Below are 5755 nucleotides of genomic sequence, written 5' to 3'. Positions count from 1 at the left end.
GCATGTTGGCATGCAAGGTAAACCATTATAACTCATAGATAATCAAGCATGGCATAAGAAACTATGATCTCTAGTTGTCATTGCAAACATGTTTATTCATAATAGGCTGAATCAGGAACGATGAACTAATCATATTTACAAAAACAAAAGAGGTCGAGTTCATACCAGTTTTTCTTATCTCAACCAGTCCATCATATATCATCATAATTGCCTTTCACTTGCACGACCGAATAGTGTGAATAATAATAATGGTGCACGTGCATTGGACTAAGCTGGAATCTGCAAGCATTCAATAAACAGGAGAAGACAAGGCAATATGGTCTTTTTTGTCAGATCAACAATAATGCATATAAGAGCCACTTCAACAATTTAATCATGGTCTTCTCCTATCGACCCCCAAAGAAAAGAAAAGAAATAAAACTATTTACACGGGAAAGCTCCAAGCAAGCAGAAGAAGAACATGAAATCTTTTTGGGTTTTCTTTTTAATTACTACTACAAGCATGGAAATTAAACTGATTAAAAGCTACAACTATTTTTTTGGTTTTTCTTAAGGTTTATTAAACACACAAGAAGAAAGCATAAAAAGGAAAATAAACTAGCATGGATGATACAATGAAAAAGTATGAGCACCGACATCTAGCAATGAGTGTGTGAGCATAAATGTAATGTCGGTGGGAAATACGTACTCCCCCAAGCTTAGGTTTTTGGCCTAAGTTGGTCTATGGCCACGGCTGGCCTGACTGATGTCCATAATAGTAGCTGGGGCCATACTGTGATGCAGCAGCTATCGCCTGCTGAGTTGCAGCATGGCGACGAGCGGCCTCCTCTCTCCTCTCGTACTCATCTGCCTCCTCTCTGGTAATAGTATATCCTCCTCTTGCCTGATAATCAAAGAAGGCAGGAGCAGGGAGAGTAATACGGACAGCAAGGTGTCTGTCAAAGATTAGTCGATACTGGAGAGGTGATTCGTTCCTCTCGACAAACTGGTGGTGAACCATATCATTAAAATCTAGATAGGCAGAAGGTAGTTCGATATCATCTTCGCGTACATCTATACCAAGAAAATTAGCTATGCGGGTTGCATAAATTCCACCAAAGAAATCTCCATTACGTCTATTAAGATGCAACCTATGTGCAACAATGGCTCCCAAATTATATGATTTGTCTTCTAACACAGCACTCCTAAGAATACTAAGATCGGGGACACACATGTGAGATGCCTCATCCTTATCATTTATGCATCTACCTATGAAGAGAGGAAAATAATGTATAGCAGGAAAGTGAATGCTCCCTATGGTAGCTTGTGTAATATCTCTAGATTCTCCTACATTTATATTAGTAAGAAAATCTCTAAATTCAGATTTGCGAGGATCCCTTATACTACCCCATTGTGGAAGTTTGCATGCAGTGGTAAAATTCTCTAAGTCCATGGTATAAGATTTATCATAAAGATCAAATAGGACAGTTGGAGAATTACGTGAAGTTGAAAATTCAAACCTCCTCACAAAGGAGCTAGTGAGCTCATGATACTGACTGCACTTCTCTTCCTCGAAGCTCACGAGATCAGCATTACGCAAATATGCGTTGAATTCTTCTTTTATTCCTGCTCGATCCATAAAATTTTCAGAAGGCCACTCACAAGGACGCACTGGAGCGTCTCTTGGTGGCTCTTCGTCAGCATCACACATTGCAAGCCTGGGTCCTTGCTTCCTTTAAGAACCACCTTGAAACATTTTCCTAAGAATTTTTCTTCCTCTGAAAAATTCTGAAATTTTTTAGTAACTTCAAAATAAAAGTAAACCAAACTCAATAATATTGATAGCAACTACTCCTACAAGTGCCTAGGGCCTATATCATGCATCAAAACTACTTTTGACCATATAAATTTGACATGCAAGCTCAAGAACAGGGTCACCTAAGCAGCAAAAATTTGCAATGAATAAAGCACTAGAACAAAAACTAATTGGACCAATGGAGGAGTCACATACCAAGGAACAATCTCCCCAAGCAGTTTTGTGAGAGGTGCTTTGAGCAAGGAGATCGAAAATGGCAGCAAAACGAGCTTGGACTCGGGTTTGAGCTGGTTATTCGTGTTTGGGGGAGGAAGATGAAGTGTGTGGGTGCAGGAATAAGTGGAGGAGGACCATCATGGGCCCACGAGGTAGGGGGAGCGCCCTCGACCCTCGTGGCAAGGTGGTTGGCCCCCCTGGTGTGTTCTCTGTTCCATAAATCCTCAAATATTCTAGAAAAAATCATATTTAATTTTCAGGGCATTTGGAGAACTTTTATTTTCGAGGTATTTTCATATTGCACGGATAATCATATAACAGATAGACAAATATTTATTTTTATTTTATTTAATATAAATAATAGAAAGTAAAAGTGGGATACAGAAAGTTGTGCCTTCTAGTTTCATCCATCTCATGATCATCAAAAGGAATCCACTAACAAGGTTGATCAAGTCTTGTTAACGAACTCATTCCGAATAACATGGAACCAGAGAAATTTCGAATAACACTATGTTACCTCAACGGGGATATGCACATCCCCAATAATAAGAATATCATATTTCTTCTTGACAGTAGGAAGAGGAAATTCAAAACCTCCAAATATAATCGATGGAATTTTTCCAATAGAGTTGATACTATGAACTTGAGGTTGTTTCCTCGGAAAGTGTACCCTATGCTCATTACCATTAACATGAAAAGTGACATTTCCTTTAGTGCAATCAATAACAGCCCCTGCAGTATTCAAAAAGGGTCTTCCAAGAATAATAGACATACTATCATCCTCGAGAATATCAAGAATAACAAAGTCCGTTAAAATAGTAACGTTTGCAACTACAACAGGCACATCCTCACAAATATCGACAGGTATAGCAGTTGATTTATCAGCCATTTGCAAAGATATTTCCGTAGGTGTCAACTTATTCAAATCAAGTATACGATATAAAGAGAGAGGCATAACACTAACACCGGCTCCAAGATCACATAAAGCAGTTTTAACATAGTTTCTTTTAATAGAGCATGGTATAGTGGCTACTCCTGGATCTCCAAGTTTCTTTGGTATTCCACCCTTAAAAGTGTAATTAGCAAGCATGGTGGAAATTTCAGCTTCCGGTATCTTTCTTTTATTTGTAATAATATCTTTCATATACTTAGCATAAGGATTGGTTTTAAGCATATCAGTTAATCGCATATGCAAAAAGATAGGTCTAATCATTTCAGCAAAGCGCTCAAAATCCTCATCATCCTTTTTCTTGGATGGTTTGGGAGGAAAAGGCATGGGTTTCTAAACCCAAGGCTCTCTTTCTTTACCATGTTTCCTAGCAACGAAGTCTTTCTTATCATAACGTTGATTCTTTGATTGTGGGTTGTCAAGATCAACAACAGGTTCAATCTCTATGTCATTATCATTACTAGGTTGAGCATCATTATGAACATTATCATTAACATTACCACTAGTTTTAGTTTCATTACCAGGTTCTGTTTCAGCATCAGAAATAGAAATATCATTTGGATTCTTAGGTGTTTCAACAATAGGTTCACTAGAAGCATGCAAAGTCCTATCATTTTTCTTTTTCTTCATTTTAGAAGAACTAGGTGCATCTATATTATTTCTCTGAGAATCTTGCTCAATTCTCTTAGGATGGCCTTCAGGATACAAAGGTTCCTGAGTCATTCTACCAGTTCTAGTAGCCACTCTAACAGCATAATCATTATCTTTACTATTCAATTCATTGAGCAAATCATTTTGAGCTTTAAGTACTTGTTCTACTTGAGTGGTAACCATAGAAGCATGTTTACTAATAAGTTTAAGTTCACCTTTGACATTAGCCATATAATCACCCAAGTGTCCAAGTATATTTGAATTATATTTTAATTGTCTACCAAAATAAGCATTAAAGTCTTCTTGCTTACCCATAAATTTATCGAACTCATCTAAGCATGGGCTAGCAATTTTAGTAAATGGGATTACAGCTTTATCATATCTATAGAGAGAATTTACCTTTACTACCTGTGTCGGGTTATCAAGACCATGAGTTTCTTCAATAGGTAAAGGATTTGGATTATATGTTTCTTCAACAGGCGGTAAATTAAGACCATGTATTTCTTCAATAGGAGGTAAATTCTTAACATCTTCAGCTTCAATACCTTTTTCTTTCGTAGATTTCTTTGCCTCTTGCATATCTTCAGGGCTGAGAAATAGAATACCCCTCTTCTTCGGAGTTGGTTCAGGAATAGGCTCAGGAATTGGCTCTGGAGGTGTCCAATTATTTTCATTTGTCAACATATTATTCAATAGAATTTCAGCTTCATCCGGTGTTCTTTCCCTGAAAACAGAACCAGCACAACTATCCAAGTAATCTCTAGAGGCATCAGTTAGTCCATTATAAAAGATATCAAGTATTTCATTTTTCTTAAGAGGTTGATCAGGCAAAGCATTAAGTAATTGGAGAAGCCTCCCCCAAGCTTGTGGGAGACTCTCTTCTTCAATTTGCACAAAATTATATATATCTCTTAAAGCAGCTTGTTTCTTATGAGCAGGGAAATATTTAACAGAGAAGTAATAAATCATATCCTGGGGACTACGCACACAACCAGGATCAAGAGAATTAAACCATATCTTAGCATCACCCTTTAATGAGAACGGAAATATTTTAAGGATATAAAAGTAGCGAGTTCTCTCATCTTTAGTGAACATGGTAGCTATATCATTCTGTTTAGTAAGATGTGCCACAACAGTTTCAGATTCATAACCATGAAAATGATCAGATTCAACCAAAGTAATTATATCAGGATCAACAGAGAATTCATAATCCTTATCAGTAACAAAGATAGGTGAAGTAGCAAAAGCAGGGTCAGGTTTCATTCTATCATTTAGAGATTGCTTACTCCATTTAGCTAATAATTTTTTTAAGTTCAGTTCTATTTCTACAAGCTAAAATAGCTAAAGAAGCATCTTGATCAAAAACATAACCCTTAGGGATGGAAAGTGGTTCTTCATCATCACTTTCATCAGTATCATCAGATTCAATATTTTCAATTTCTCTGGCCCTAGCAAGTTGTTCATCAAGAAAAGCACCAAGTGGCATAGTAGTATCAGGCATAGAGGTAGTTTCATCATAAGTATCATGCATAACAGAAGTGGTATCATTAATAACATGCGACATATCAGAACGAATAGCAGAAGCAGGTGTAGGTGTCGCAAGCTTACTCAAAACAGAAGGTGAATCAAGTGCAGAGCTAGATGGCAGTTCCTTACCTCCCTTCGTAGTTGAGGGATAAATCTTGGTTTTTGGATCTCTCAAGTTCTTCATAATGATAAGCAGATATATATCCCAAGTGACTCAAAGAATAGAGCTATGCTCCCCGGTAACGGCGCCAGAAAATAGTCTTGATAACCCACAAGTATAGGGGATCGCAACCGTTTTCGAGGGTAGAGTATTCAACCCAAATTTATTGATTCGACACAAGGGGAGCCAAAGAATATTCTCAAGTATTAGCAGCTGAGTTGTCAATTCAACCGCACCTGGAAACTTAATATCTGCAGCAAAGTATTTAGTAGCAAAGTAATATGATAGTAGTGATAACGGTAGCAAAAGGTAACCGTAGTAAAAGTAATATTTTTGGTATTTTGTAGTGATGATAGCAATAGCAACGCGAAAGTAAATAAGCGAAGAACAATATATGGAAAGCTCGTAGGCATGGATTGGTGATGGAGAATTATGCCGGATGCGGTTCATCATGTAA

The sequence above is a fragment of the Triticum dicoccoides genome, chromosome 5A (assembly GCF_002162155.2).
Source record: "Triticum dicoccoides isolate Atlit2015 ecotype Zavitan chromosome 5A, WEW_v2.0, whole genome shotgun sequence".
Taxonomy (NCBI): domain Eukaryota; kingdom Viridiplantae; phylum Streptophyta; class Magnoliopsida; order Poales; family Poaceae; genus Triticum; species Triticum dicoccoides.
Note: the sequence above shows the minus strand (reverse complement) of the source record.